This window comes from Sceloporus undulatus, chromosome 3 (genome assembly GCF_019175285.1).
Source record: "Sceloporus undulatus isolate JIND9_A2432 ecotype Alabama chromosome 3, SceUnd_v1.1, whole genome shotgun sequence".
NCBI lineage: Eukaryota > Metazoa > Chordata > Lepidosauria > Squamata > Phrynosomatidae > Sceloporus > Sceloporus undulatus.
Genome location: NC_056524.1, coordinates 110,556,986 through 110,572,948, shown reverse-complemented (window position 1 = coordinate 110,572,948; position 15,963 = coordinate 110,556,986). Strand labels below are relative to the sequence as shown.

The 15,963-nt window shown below is 47.6% G+C and overlaps 1 long non-coding RNA gene across 1 annotated transcript in view; it reads left to right on the top strand.

The window, feature by feature from the left end:
* The window catches only part of LOC121924769, a 96,224-nt gene that overhangs the window by 57,868 nt on the left and 22,393 nt on the right, over nucleotides 1-15,963 (top strand). The gene's annotated exons all lie outside the window — the stretch shown is intronic.

Below are 15,963 nucleotides of genomic sequence, written 5' to 3'. Positions count from 1 at the left end.
CAAACCATTGGTAGGGTTGGCACAAAGCATGAGGTCAGGATCTGCGAAATCAAACAACCCCACGTTTGTCTGATTAACCACAACCTGGCACCCACCAGGTATTGGGATGACCTAGGGGCTAAGGCACACCGTATGACCGCATCTCTGCCATGCGTTCACATATTCGCTAAGCCCCTAGTCACCAGGAGGCGCTCTCGCGTTATGGCTCCCGCAATGGCCATACGCCTGCCCTATTCGCCCCCGGGTCCCAACTGACTCCCAAACCAGAGCTCCGTAGCCCTGGTACCACACCGTGCAGATCCTGGCCTATGCTGCCGCCCCAAAGTTGTGACAAAAAACCCAAACCCAAGCGGTGGGTGGGTGGGAGAAGGCTCAGCTCCTCCTCCCTTCCTGCTTGGCTCCTAACCATCTGGAGCCAAGCGCCGACTGAGGGCCGGGGCTGGCAGCACGGCCTATATAGGCCTAAGTACCACCTGACCAGGAGACTCCTCCTCCAGGCCCGCAGAACCAATCATCTGCCCTGGAGGACCGGAACTCCCAGTCACCGAGCCCAGCTCCCAGAGCGTCGCGGGGCGGAAGGGCCTCCCCTTCACCCCGCACACCAATAGGGAGCTGGGGCAAGCCCCAGAGCACTCTGGGGCTTGTAGCCGTTCGCTGCGTCTAGCAGCAAAGCGGTCAGCCCGCCGAGTCGGGCAACCGCTTTTTGCCTCAGATGCTGCTGCCGAATAACCACAGGAGACCGTGCTGGAGGAAAGGCCACAACTTTATTAAACAAACCATTGGTAGGGTTGGCACAAAGCATGAGGTCAGGATCTGCGAAATCAAACAACCCCACGTTTGTCTGATTAACCACAACCTGGCACCCACCAGGTATTGGGATGACCTAGGGGCTAAGGCACACCGTATGACCGCATCTCTGCCATGCGTTCACATATTCGCTAAGCCCCTAGTCACCAGGAGGCGCTCTCGCGTTATGGCTCCCGCAATGGCCATACGCCTGCCCTATTCGCCCCCGGGTCCCAACTGACTCCCAAACCAGAGCTCCGTAGCCCTGGTACCACACCGTGCAGATCCTGGCCTATGCTGCCGCCCCAAAGTTGTGACAAAAAACCCAAACCCAAGCGGTGGGTGGGTGGGAGAAGGCTCAGCTCCTCCTCCCTTCCTGCTTGGCTCCTAACCATCTGGAGCCAAGCGCCGACTGAGGGCCGGGGCTGGCAGCACGGCCTATATAGGCCTAAGCCCCGCCCTCAGTACCACCTGACCAGGAGACTCCTCCTCCAGGCCCGCAGAACCAATCATCTGCCCTGGAGGACCGGAACTCCCAGTCACCGAGCCCAGCTCCCAGAGCGTCGCGGGGCGGAAGGGCCTCCCCTTCACCCCGCACACCAATAGGGAGCTGGGGCAAGCCCCAGAGCACTCTGGGGCTTGTAGCCGTTCGCTGCGTCTAGCAGCAAAGCGGTCAGCCCGCTCCGTAGCCCTGGTACCACACCGTGCAGATCCTGGCCTATGCTGCCGCCACAAAGGCCGTTCGAAGAACGCCTACCGCCAACCCTGCCAAGAGCGATATAAAAGTTCACCACAGGGCCAAGTGCGGATGAACAAAACCAGCAAAGGCCTTGATCTCCAAATTCCAATAGTCCTGATATCCTGTACAGGCATACGAGCCTGAGAGACAGCAGTGGCCACACCATTGCAGTAAGAATGACATCCAAAATTGTCAGCTGGGAGACCCAGTCCTAATGCAGTCATTCTTAGCACAGCAACACATGGTACCTGTACAAAGGTAAACAAACCAAATGTACAAACAAAATTGACAACCATAGGCCAAGATTCCCAAAGACTGAATGGCCTAGATTACCCATGCAAATGAGCCACGATGGTGATGCAACACCACTGTTTGCCCAACTCCCAATTGATCGCACTCGGACCAGCAAATAAAAGGACATACCATGCTTCAAAAGGCAATGACAGAAGCCCAAGTGTCCTCCCAGCAAATCGCTCTTGGACCCAGCTACCACTTCCCCCAACCTGAATGACAATGGGACCACCGCAACTGAGTACAAATTACTTGCTGAATTACATACACATGCAAATGTATACAATAACTCGATAATATAAGATAACAGAATGGCTGCAAGGCCATAGTACCAAATTCAAACATTATACAATGGCTTATGTATAAATCTTGTGTTAGGCAGAAGCAGTTGGAAGCTAAAACTTACTCCATTAGATTGGAACGTAATGACCTGTGAAGGAAATATTGTAATTAAGCAACACAACACAAAATTTAAATCAAACCCATAACTCTATCAGAATTTAAGGCTTGTTTGTTCAGAACAGCCACCACTGTCTGATTATCACACAAAAACAAACTTTTTAGTTAGCAAATTTCAAAACACCAAATTCCTTGTTAAGCCAAAGGGGAAGTGGCTCCCAAATTGTCATATCCCTCAGGATATTTGTAGCATGCAATCTTAAGGCCATATCAGAGCACACCAATGGCCTTGAAAATACACACAACCCAATGCTCCCAGCTGCATCAGAGTGGACCTGCAACTTATCACCCAAGCATCAGGACCTTTGCCAAATGGCATTCCCATCAAAACCTTTTAGGAATTGAACCAAATCAGCAGGTCATCATACATATAGCTCTGGACATATGACATACTGATGTAAAAAACATACGGCCCGCCAGAGCTCAGGCTAGCCTGGCTCAAGAGGCTATACTAGGAGCCACCACCTTGTAAGTAAAGTAAAGGTGACTCAACAAAACTGAATATGTTTTAGTGTGAGCTGGGGACACCCACAGCATATCCCAGCAAATAACACAGCTTAGCAAACTATCATGAAGCTGCGAGGAGAGGCCAATAACAAAATCCAAAGAAAGCCCAAGAAGGGCATGGGGGAAACAGGACCCTCGGCCAAAAAGCAGCCAACTGAACCCAAGATCCAGAAGCCAATAATGTAAAGGTATTAAACAACTTACATTCCAAAAGGTACTAAAAGTCTCAAAGGCTGCATGGCCTTTCCGAAATACCAGTTACCATCAAACTGGATACCCAAAAGATGAAAATCATCAGGATGGACAGGGAGTAACCTGAAGGCAGACTGGATGTCGCACTAGCCAAGAGTGCACCCTTCCCACAGGCCCGAACAAATCGGACAGCAGCATGGTCAAAGGAGGCATACCGGACTTGAACACAGCTCATCTGGTATGGCATCATTAACCGATGAACCAGGGGGGTGAGAAGGGTGATGGATAATCCTAAATTCACCAGGTGCTTTCTTGGGAACTAATCTCAGCGGAGAAATATGCAACTCGGTCCAAGTTGACACCGAAAAAGGACCTGCAACACGCCCAGCCTGCATTTCTTTGTTGATCTTGGCTCTAAGGACCTCAGGCATGGACCTAGCAGACTGCAGGTTCTTGGGAAAATGGTGAGCGAGGGCTGCAGAAACTGGTATTCTGAAACCAAAAGAAAACCCTCAGCTAAATAAGAAGCAGCCTCCCTGTTAGGGTATGCTGCAAGCAAAGGGATTAGGGCCTTTGTTTTAACAAAAGAAAAAGCCAACAAGAAAATCTGGGCAGGAGAAAAAGGCAACTGAGCTACTTATGGCCCCCCGCACTCTCGGTTTCGGATCCACCAGGACCCTCTTTTTTGCTGGCAGTCGCCATAGCAGGGCGCCCTTCCCAAAAGGGCTGGGAAACCTGAGCAGAACGTGTGCAGGAAGACCTGGGATGAGCCCCTTTACAATTATTATAACAATGATAATATCTACACTGTGTACGAGTACAACGTCCTGCATTAAAGTCCCAAGGAAACAATGGCCTTAAAGACCGTAAAACCATCCATCCAGTTGGCAAAGGTGTGCTCAGCAGGATCCACCTTTGGCTCATGCTTTGGCTTCTTCGTGGATGTAACAGCTACCACTTCTTTTCCTTTTGGCTGAAGAAGGGAAAAAACATCCACATAGCATCCCCTCAAGATGCTCTTGTTCACTCTCTTCGACAAGTGCGCACCAGGGGGACGCTCCCCCGGAGAATAGATGGGGAACTCAGCAGCCAATGGATCAACCCACATACCCTGAAGTCTGGGGCGCCAAGCCCTCCTCTTAATGGCCCAGCAAGGCAAACCAGGAACCAAAGCATGCTTGACCCAAAAACCATCCCTCCCCAACGGCACCGCAGGATGATCGCCACCTTCAGCGGCAGGCTGGACGGCCCCATCCAAACGAGCTCTGCAATGTCTCCTTTTGGCCTTGTGCTTTCTTTTCTTTTCCTTTAGCCGATCAGCCGATGAATAAAGGTCCCAGCATGTCGTCCTCTTCCGATGACGTGGAAGACGAACTAGAACTGGATGAGCTGGAAGAGCTGGACGTGTGCCGTCTAGAAGGTTGACATGCAGGAACAGACAAGCTGGACACCTGACATCTGGAAGGCTGAGATGCAGGAACAGGTGGTGTTGACACACTAGCAGATAGCCCCGATTTAGTGGCCTGCTGAATAAGCTCCACAATAGACTTTGACAGGGTGGCCAAAGCCTCTGGGGACAGTCCTGCAGCCGCACTAGGCTGTGATGAAGATGTATCAGTAGAAGGCATACCCACAGAGAGATGTCCCACATTCGAACCTCTGTTGGAGCCCAATGACCTATCTGGCCGAAATGGCACCTCACTGTGGCCTTCTGTTGAAGTAAAATGCTCTGAATCTTAGACCTCTTGGGAGTCTTAGGAGGCATGTTAGAAACTATTAAAGCTCTCTCAGAGGAGAGCAATCAAGTCCAGAAACACTTGTCCTTAGGCCCAAACAAGGTCTGCTGAGGCTCCCTCAGAGAGCAATCAGGTCTAAAAAACACTTGTATTTAGGCCCAAGTAAGGCCTGCTGTGGCTCTCTCAGAAGAGAGCAATCAGGCCACAACATTTTTATACCGGCCCAAGTAAGGCCTGCTGCGGCTTCTCTAAGAAGAGAGCAATCAGGCCAAAACGTTGTATATAGGCCCGTAAGGCCTGCTGTGGCTCTCTCAGAAGAGGGCAATCAGGCCAAAACAGTTGTATATAGGCCCAAGTGAGGCCTGCTGTGGCTCTCTCAGAAAGAGAGCAATCAGGCCAAAACAGTGTATATAGGCCCCATGAGGCGGCCTCATGTGGCTTCCTCAGGGAGAGCAATCAGGCCAAAACAGTTGTATATGGCCCAAGTAAGGCCTGTTGCTGGCTCTCTCAGAAGAGAGCAATCAGGCCAAAACAGTTGTATATAGGCCCAAGTAAGGCCTGTGCAGCTCTCTCAGAAGAGAGCAATCAGGCCAAAACAGTTGTATATAGGCCCAAGTAGGCCTGCTGTGGCTCTCTCAGAAGAGAGCAATCAGGCCAAAACATATGTACATAGGCCCAAGGAGGCCTAATGTGGCTTCCTCAGGGAGAGCAATCGGACAAAACAGATGTATTTAGCCCAGTGAGGCCTGCTGTGGCTCTCTCAGAAGAGAGCAATCTGGCCAAAACGTTGTATATAGGCCCAAGTGAGCTGGCTGTGGCTCTCTCAGAAGAGAGCATCTGGCAAAACAGTTGTATATAGGCCCGAGCGAGGCCTGCTGTGGCTCTCTCAGAGAGAGCAATCGGCCAAAACAGTTGTATATAGGCCCAGTGAGGCCTGCTGTGGCTCTCTCAGAAGAGAGCATCGGCCAAACAGTTGTATATGAGGCCCAAGTAGGCCTGCTGTGGCTCTCTCAGAAAGAGCAATCTGGCCAAACAGTTGTTATAGGCCCAAGTGAGGCCTGTTGCAGTCTCTCTCAGAAAGAGCAATCAGGCCAAAACAGTGTTTATATAGGCCCGACGAGGCTGCTTGGCTCCTCAGAAGAGAGCAATCTGGCCAAACAGTTGTATATAGGCCCAGTAAGGCCTGTTTGCAGCTCTCTCAGAAGAGCAGCAATCAGGCCAAAACAGTTGTATATAGGCCCAGTGAGGGGCTGCTGTGGCTCTCTCAGCAGAGAGCAATCAGGCCAAAACAGTTGTATATAGGCCCAAGTGAGGCCTGCTGTGCTCTCTCATAAGAGGCAATCTGCCAACAGTTGTATATAGGCCAAGTGAGCCTGCTGTGGCTCCTCAGAAAGAGAGCAATCTGGCCAAAACAGTTGTATACTGTATAGGCCAGTAGGCTGTTGCAGCTCTCTCAGAAGAGAGCAATCTGGCCAAAACAGTTGTATATAGGCCCAAGTAAGCCTGTTGCAGCCTCTCAGAAGAGAGCATCAGGCCAAAAAAGTTGTATATAGTGCCCGAGCGAGGCGCTTGTGGCTCTCTCAGAGAGAGGAAATCTGGCCAAAACCGTTGTATATAGGCCCAAGTAGGCCTGTGTGCGCTCTCTCAGAGAGAGCAATCGGGCCAAAACAGATGTATATAGGCCCAAGTGAGGCTGTTGCAGCTCTCTAGAAGAGACAATCAGGCCAAAACCATTGTATATAGGCCCGGCGAGGCCTTTGATGGCTCTCTCACGAAGAGAGCAATCTGGCCAAAACAGTTGTATATAGGCCCGAGCGAGGCCTGCTGTGGCTCTCTCAGAAGAGAGCAATCTGGCCAAACAGTTGTATATAGGCCCAAGTGAGGCCTGCTTTGGCTCTCTCAGAGAGAGGCAATCTGGCCAAACAGTTGTATATAGGCCCAAGGGGGCTGCTGTGCTCTCTCAGAAAGAGAGCAATCTGGCCAAACAGTTGTATATAGGCCAAGTAAGGCCTGTTGCAGCTCTTCAGACGAGAGCAATCAGGCCAAAACAGATGTATTATAGGCCCAAGTGAGGCCTGTGCAGCTCTCTCAGAAGAGAGCAATCTGGCCAAAACAGTTGTATATGGCCCACAGTGAGGCCTGCTGTGGCTCTCTCAGAAGAGAGCATCTGGCCAAAAACAGTTGTTATAGGCCCGAGCGAGGCCTGCTGTGGGCTCTCTCAGAAGAGAGAAATCTGGCCAAAACAGTTGTATATAGGTCCAATGTAGGCTGTTGCAGCTCTCTCAGAAGAGAGCAATCAGCCAAAACAGTTGTATATAGGCCCAAGTAAGGCCTGTTGCAGCTCTCTCAGAAGAGAGCAATCAGGCCAAAACAGTTGTATATAGGCCCGAGCGAGGCCTGCTGTGGCCTCTCAGAAGAGAGCAATCTGGCCAAAACAGTTGTATATGGCCCCGAGCGAGGCCGCTGTGGCTCTCTCGAAGAGAGCAATCAGGCCAAAACAGTTGTATATAGGCCGATCGAGGCCTGCGTGGCTCTCTCAGAAGAGAGCAATCTGGCCAAACAGTTGTATATAGGCCGAGCGAGGCCTGCTGTGGCTCTCTCAGAAGAGAGCAATCTGGCCAAAAACAGTTGTATATAGGCCCAGTGAGGCCTGCTGTGGCTCTCTCAGAAGAGAGCAATCTGCCAAAACAGTTGTATATAGGCCCAAGTGGGGCCTGCTGTGGCTCTCTCAGAAGAGAGCAATCTGCCAAAACAGTTGTATATAGGCCCAAGTGAGGCCTGTGTGGCTCTCTCAGAAGAGAGCAATCTGGCCAAAACAGTTGTATTAGGCCCAAGTGGGCCTGCTGTGGCTCTCTCAGAAGAGAGCAATCTGGCCAAAACAGATGTTATAGGCCCAAGTGAGGCCTGCTGTGGCTCTCTAAAGAGAGCAATCTGGCACAAAACGTTGTAATAGGCCCAAGTGAGGCCTGCTGTGGCTCTCTCAGAAGAGAGCAATCAGGCCAAAACAGTTGTTATGGCCCAAGTGAGGCTGCTGTGGCTCTCTCAGGAGAGAGCAATCAGGCCAAAACGATGTATATAGGCCCAAGTGAGGCCTGCTGTGGCTCTCTCAGAAGAGAGCAATCTGGCCAAAACAGATGTATATAGGCCCAAGTAAGGCCTGCTGTGGCTCTCTCAGAAGAGAGCAATCTGGCCAAAACAGATGTACATAGGCCCAAGTGAGGCCTAATGTGGCTTCCTCAGGGAGAGCAATCTGGCCAAAACAGATGTATACAGGCCCAATTGAGGCTTGCCGTGGCTCTCTCAGAAGAGAGCAATCAGGCCAAAAACAGTTGAATATAGTCCCAATTGTGGCCTGCTGTGGGAGAAGGCTCAGCTCCTCCTCCCTTCCTGCTTGGCTCCTAACCATCCAGAGCCAAGCGCTGACTGAGGGCCGAGGCTGGCAGCACGGCCTATATAGGCCTAAGCCCCGCCCTCAGTACCACCTGACCAGGAGACTCCTCCTCCAGGCCCGCAGAACCAATCATCTGCCCTGGAGGACCGGAACTCCCGGTCACCGAACCCAGCTCCCAGAGCGTCGCGGGGCGGAAGGGCCTCCCCTTCACCCCGCACACCAATAGGGAGCTGGGACAAGCCCCAGAGCACTCTGGGGCTTGTAGCCGTTCGCTGCGTCTAGCGGCAAAGCGGTCAGCCCGCCGAGTCGGGCAACCGCTTTATCCTGGGCACTTCCTGATGAGGCTTTGACAATTAGCCTGTATCATTTGCAGAATTTTACCTAAGTCTAGGAGACATGTTGAACTTGTAACCCTCCTGTGTTTTCCAATAACTTTTTCTAGGCCTTTCTCTTACTATCAAGAATCAGTAAGAAGCAAGAAGCAGAATATGTCAGTTTTGATTCGTGGCATGAAGAGTTTTCCACCTCAGTGCACACACAGTACATATGTAACTGGAAAGTAAGCAGGTTTACAACGTAAAAACAGTCAGTGTGGGAAGTAGGAACTAACAACGTAATTTGTGGAATCTGGTAGTTATCTTTACAGTCAGGTTATGGTTGGCAGGGCAATTTTTATGCTGAGAAATGTTGTTGCTACAATTCCCCCAAAAGGTGTTATGAGCATCTCAAGCATGGGATTATTACTCTGATATATGGGATAATGGTAGTAGAAGAAGCTATGACACTGGAGGACATTCTGAGAGACTGGCAAGCAGTCTGAAATAAGATAACAGTCCTAAGATAACAAAAGATACGAAAATCAGAGATAATATACAGTTCAACAATATAAAAACTGGAGAACGTCATAGGAAAACAGGAAGATGTTTTGTACTTAGAGGGACCACTAGTCTGTTTTGCCTTCTATTGTCAACTCAGACTGGCAGTGACAGTCTAGATTTCCCGGCACCATTCCTTCCTAGCAGTATCTGGAAATACCGAAAAACTTCAGTCTAAAAGACATGTACTTTACCATTGACATCAAAATCCCTCCCAATAGTTGAAAAGATTCTATTTTAAGGTTTTTCACATTGGAATGAGAATGAGACATCAGTTGCCAAGACACACTGTTTTTCTCAAGCACTGCCTGCATGTAAAAATGACATACAACTGATCTGAAATTCTCTGCCTGGAAAGTCGGCTACAGTTGTTCACTGTGATTCCAGCTGTCAACCAAGGCCAGGGTTGTGTTCTAATTATGCTTAATGAATGATTACGAATAGCCTTTAGGATGTCACGGAAACAACTCTGCTGTCTCTGCCATGATTTCAAGCCCTGCCTTTTCATGCCATCACCATGTTCACTTGGAGCAGGGGACAATATCTGACTGGGACTGTCACACTGGTGCTTTGCTTACAGTCATCTCCTTGACACACCCCATGCTTGATGCTGTGCTGTAGGCATGTTAGTTTTCAATAGGGTTCTTCTCAAAGGTAGCAAAGCAATATCAGCAGTTTTCTTCCTGATGTGACAAAGACTTTAAAAGAAACAGTTTTCTCAACCTATTCACAATTCAGGACTTATTCTGCACGTAAAATGTAACGGGATTTATTCTGTGTAAAAATTGCACATAGTTGTTTTGCACAGAAAACAGCATTTTCTGTGGAGGAAAAAAAACATTTTCTTCATGGAAAATAATGTTTCAAAACATAAATATTGATTCCTCTGCAGAAAATGTTATTTTCTGTACAAAAAAATGATATTTGCTGTGTAAATCACGATATGAGAATTTTATGTAGAATAAATCTCCAATTACATTTTCTGTAAAGAGAACAAGATTTTCCATGTAGAAATTAACATTTAGGCATTGGAATATTATTTTCCGTGAAGAAAAAATGTTTCCTGCACACACGCACACACAAAATTGTGCTTCCTGTACAAAATAACCAGCTGTGAATTTTGTGCAGAATAAGTCATTACCAGAAGTGATGAGTCTTCTCATCAGGGGTTTTCAACATTTGAAATACCCTTTTAAACCATTTTTAATTTTTTTTAAAAAAATATTCTTTGCACTCCTACTGTCCTGGCAGAAGAGCTTGTCATAGAAGAACCTTTGAAGGACATGACATGACACAGTGGGACTCATAAATAGAATACATGAAAATGAACTTGATTTTGAAAATGGGCAAATCGAGAGGGGGTGAAAATAAAATCACACATGGTTTTATAGAATTCAGTAGAAAAGCCTTTCTGATTTTCAATCAGAATTTAAAAGAGAAAAGGACTAGAGGCTGTCAAATCTGCTACAGCTGGCACAGCATGGGAAAAGGAAGTTTATCGCACCGGGACAGATTGGGGAGGGAATGAAAGGGGCTGGGAATGAGTACGGAATGAGTGGGGGATGCATTTTACCGCACACAAAAATCCCCATTCTGTTCCGTTCTCTTCCATTCCGTCCCGCATCTGTCCCACAGGAGGAAATTTTTGAGAACGGTTGCTGAGCCATTCTCAAAAATCGTCTCCTGTGGGACTGATGGGGGAATGAAATGATCACTTCCTGTGTATGGTAAAATGCATCCCCCACTCGTTCCGGCCACATCCCTTTTGTAATGCACAAGGCCCGTTCCAGGGGCCAGTGTGATAAACTCTAAGTTCTGTGCAAACCCTGCAAAGGACTCATTCAGTAGGTGATGTGGGAGGAAAATAAACATATGTTTTCCTTCAGGGAGGAGCAATCGGGCACCTTGTCGCCTTCTCAGAGGCAGGGCAATTTGGGCCTATTCAGTTAGGTTTTATGTTTCTTCAAAGGGAAATATTGTTCTGTGCTCCAGGAGATTTTAATAAATAATGCTAGCTGAAGACATCTGTGTGTAATGCCATTTTCCCTGTTCAAAAATGAACTGCTGATATCATTGTTTAAAAGGTCTCTAGGTAGGTCTAGTGAAACCTAGCATGACAGGAATAGGGATGTAAATTGTGATTTAGTTCATATTCATTCAGTAAATTAGAAAATGCAACAGTATCAAAAATTCTGATATGATGATGATGATGATGATGATGATGATGATGATTTGTTAGTCTCAGAGACATTTTGCACATTTTTCAGAATTGGACTCCAGGCATTTCTGTAAATTATGCAAAATGGAAAAACACAGTCTGCATGGACTTGAACGTGTTGTTTGTATCTTCATGACAAATTAGTCCTTTTGTGCTTGCTATGAGTGAGTTTGTGCACTTAGTTTCAAAAAGGGGAAAGGCAATAATTTTACATAGAGGCAAGAGTTTTATGCAAATAATATTGTGTGCAAATTGCAGACACCACAGCCAATACCCCTTACCTCTGATTTGTCATTTCATTCCAGGGGCAAGATCTCTTGAGAGGGTTGGAGAATCTTCAAGATGTATCACCATTTTGAGATGGACACACTCTCCTAGAACATTAATTGTAAGATTTCTTCCATGCTAGGCAGGACACTCTTCTAGATCCAGACAGTATAGTTTTAGTTGTGTTACCATAATACATTCTGCAACACATTTAACAGAGCAGACACCAAATGCATATCCTCCAACTTTCCAAATTTAGTAGAGACAGTCTTAATTAATCCTCTGCCATTCCACATTCTCCAACTTTCAATCCCCTACTACTATATTTTCTGTCTGTCCTTGGCTTACTTCTGTTGCTGAAAACTCAGTTCAACAAGCAAAAGGATTTTAAACTCAAGCTAACTCAATGAGATAAGAGAAGGGGGGGGGAACAGAATTTTGCCCTTCCCTTTACATTCAGTCAAAATCAAACTGCTGCAGCCTCTCCTAGTTTCTCTGTTTCTCTTCATTAATAACTTTTAGCATCTTGACCACACTCTGATGTTGGAGAGTTTGCAAATGTCAGGTATTTGCAGAAATTCTTAGTTCCACTGGAGTGATAAAATATCAGATGAAAATGGTCTGCAGTGTTTGCCTAGTGAGTAAAGACCCATGCCAATCAGAGGGACATTGAGCTATCTCATGAAACACTGTTTTCAATGGCGGGTTACAGACGGGCAAAAAGGGATGTACTCATGACGTCATGAAGGTAGAGCCTTCAGACGGGCTTTACCTGAATGCCGTCATGAACACGCCCCCCGCACGCCCCAAGCGGGAAGAAGCGGCATTAAAAAGGTGCTGCTTTTTTCCGCTTCTTTTTGATTTGCGGCGTACCTGCGCAGCTCCGTCTGTAAGCCCCTGCACCGATACGTCAGAATTGCTACGCCGCAAATATAAGTTGCCGGTTTAAAAGCTCCGTGTCAGCTGCGTCCCATAATGGGTCGGGGTCCCGGGACATGCGTGGTTTGCAGCCAAGCTTTAATTGCAACGTCCGCTGCCATGAAGCTGTGGAAGCTGAGGCACAGCTGCGGCACATTTTAAGCCTCGTAACCCTAACCCTAGAGCCACTTGTGCGCATGCGTTGCTAGAACCGCGGGAAGTTGTAACTTTTGCCGGCGGATGTTTTGGTTGTAGAAAGTGAAAAGGGAAAGTTTGGGATTTAAAGTGACCCCCTACACACATTCCTGCACCATTTTCACCTGGGAACGGGCACAGTTTGGCTGCTCCTGGCACAGCTGTGTGGTGGCTCCCCTTTGCCACCAGGCAGGATGGCTCAGCCATCCACCAGCACCCCGAAAAAAGGCAGGGGGACGTCTTGGTCTCATACTGAGACGGCTGACATTATAGCTATATGGTCCCAGAAACTGGAGTAACTGCAGAAACTGGAGCAGTCCTACCTGAATGCTGACACATATCGAGAAGTGGAAGAAGCCATGAGAGCTGCTGCACCGGTACACCAGAATTGCTACGCCGCTAATTTAAGTTGCCCATTTAAAAGCTCCGTCGCATAGTGAGTTGGGGTCTTGGAACATGCGCAGTTTGCAGTCAGGCTTTAATTGCAACGTCCGCTGCCATGCAGCTGTGGAAGCTGAGACACAGCTGCGGCGCATTTTAAGCCTCGTAACCCTAACCCTAACCCTAACCCTAGAGCAACATGTACGCATGCGCTGCTTGGAAAGTTTGGACTTTAAAGTGCACCCCTACACACATTCCTCTGCCATTTTCACCTAACAATAAAAAACGCTAAAACTGTAAATATTGACATATGTACAAAGGAGGTGAGGGGAGATGGCAGGGGGACAGCGGTGGCAGCGGAGACAGCTGTGGCTGCGCATTGCATCTTCAGCAGGAGTGCGGGGACCAAAGGAGAGGAGGCATCTATGATGCTGCTGACACTGGCAAAGTGCAAGCGGACAAGGATGCCAACACCAGCTGATCACCAGCTGGCAGGAGACCACCATTGTTTTAAAGGGGCTTGGGCACTTTAAATGTGCCCATAGGCTTTCTGCCGCCGCTGCTTAGCCCTGCGCAGCTGCGCATTCGCCAGCCGGCAAAGGAAAAAAAAAGAGACCCCGGAGCTTGAATGTGCCCAAGACCTTTTGATGCCCTCTAAACTTGCCCCCAAAGGCAAAGGGCAACTAGAGAGGGCCTGGGATCAAGGGGCAGGGAGCACTGATAAGGCACTAGGTCCCATGATGTCCCATAAAGACATCATTTCGCCTCCCAGGGCATGTGTTCCCTCCCAGCCCTATCTACTCTATTCTACCCTTCCTGTTCTCTCCTCCCACCATGCCTGGCTCACTGGTCCCCAAACCAGCAATCTCCAAACTCTGTCCTCCCAGGCGTTTGGACTTCATCTCCCAGAATCCCCAGCCACCTTGCCCTGTGGTCTGGGATTCTGGGAGATGAAGTCCAAACGCCTGGAAGGACAGAGTTTGGAGATTGCTACCTCACACCACTCCTGCCTAGCTTTAAAGTCACAGGGAAAAAGTTTAAAGGGGCTTGGGCGCTTTAAATGCGCAGACAGGCTTTCTGCCGCCGCTGCTTAGCGCTGCAGCTGTGAAGCTGCGCACTTCTCATGCGGCAAAAGAAAAAAAAGCCGCGGTTTGGGCCGCCCGTGCGGAAGCTGCTTCTCTTTTTGCAGCGTCCTCCGAGGTGGCGGTATGGAAACTCCGGGTCCGAAACGGACCCAGGTGAGGCGTCTTCATTGCCCCCCGTGTGGAAGCTCCAACACCTGAAGCACGCCCCCGGGGCGGGCCGTCTGGAGGCTCCGCATTCAGCTGAATACACCTCCAAGACGTCCTCCCCTGCCCGTCTGTAACCCACCAATGTTTGATCACCAAAAATCCCAGTATTCCAGATGTATGCTGAATTTACAATCCCAGGCTAAGTTCCTTGTAAACATGATCCTTCTTCATTGATATTCTACTTAACTGTATGACTATGCTTTAAGGTAGGATAAAAATGCTGCACTTTTCCCCATGTGATTAATGTTAACAGAGAACACCTAAAGCACCATTTGTCATTGGGTGCACTTTGACACCCGATAAAGCCTGTTTGTCTCAAAGTGTTCTAAAATATACTCGTATAAACATTCTGTAATACATAAAGAATGGTACTTCTGCATAGGCTTGAAAGTAAAATGTGTGTTTTATTCATCAGATGAGAAATGTTGTATTTTCCCAAGAGAGCATGACTGTATAATTTATTTTGTTTACATGAAGATGACTCTACAGCTACGAATGTCAAGGTTCAATGGAAGAAGCCAGCATGGAGAGGGGGAAAACCTTCAATGGGGATTTCAGATGTTGAATTTAATGTAGCCTTTTAAAAAAGGAAGGGGGAATGAAACCTTAGCATTACATAATTCTGGCAGGCATTCATTGAGATGAAAGTCATGTTGCAGCTAGGGAGCCATTCAAAACTGAGTAATTGTTATAGATATAGATAGAGACATAGAAATAGAGATATAGATATAGATCTGTGATCGGGAGAAAAAATACTAACAAAATTGGAGCCCACCCTAAAGGGGTTTTACATATTTCAAAAGCATGGAAATGATTTCTTGTGCACATTTTCATTTTATAAGAACAAAATACTTCCTAGGATTTATAAGGATCCTGTGGGTCTCATATGTGTAAAAAGAAATAAGGCACCATTCAGTGGGACGTTTTGCGCAGGCTGTGTGCTCTTATGCATTCATGCATGTATTTCTTTTACAGTACTACCAATGTGTTGAGAAAGCTAACATAAGTCAAAGGCAAGGATGACTCCTTGAGCAGGAGGTATCAGGGAGAGGAAAGAGAAGGAAGATCAGCAACAGGGGAAGATACTTCAGTTTGTTAGGTTTAGGGCTGAATTAGATGTGGTAGAAGTTATGCAACAAAAAAGAAAATCACAGATAGTTGAGACCTGATCCAGACTGCCCTCCCATGAATTCAGAGTTTGATCTTTGCTAAATACCACTTCTCTTTCAGAACATGTATTATAATTCATCCAAGTGAAGGATAGGAAATAAGAATCATGTTATCGTCTCTCTTGCCTAACACGGGGGTCAGGAAGGCAATAGGCTGTTATGATTACAATAGCTCACCAGATCTGTGTTTAAAATATGGAAACAATAAAGAGTTTGGTGCTCTTCATAGGCACTGCTGTGTTTTCAAAAATGAAGAAGAAGATTAAAAGGAGCTCAAACATATTGCCAGATCAGTGCTTTGAAAGGGGAAAATGAAATGAAATGATTAGCTAGAAAATCTGTCTTCAATTTATCTTGGTAAGAGCAAAAGATACCTGCCATGATACAAAATAGCCATTTAGCATTTTAAGTGGTGAATGGGGGGAAAGAGCCCCACCCCCAAACACACACACACACACACCTACCTGCTGACTTAAGTCAAAAATATTTCACTGGGCATGAACCAATTCCACTGGCTTCCAGTTTGTTTTTGAGCTCAGTTCATGGT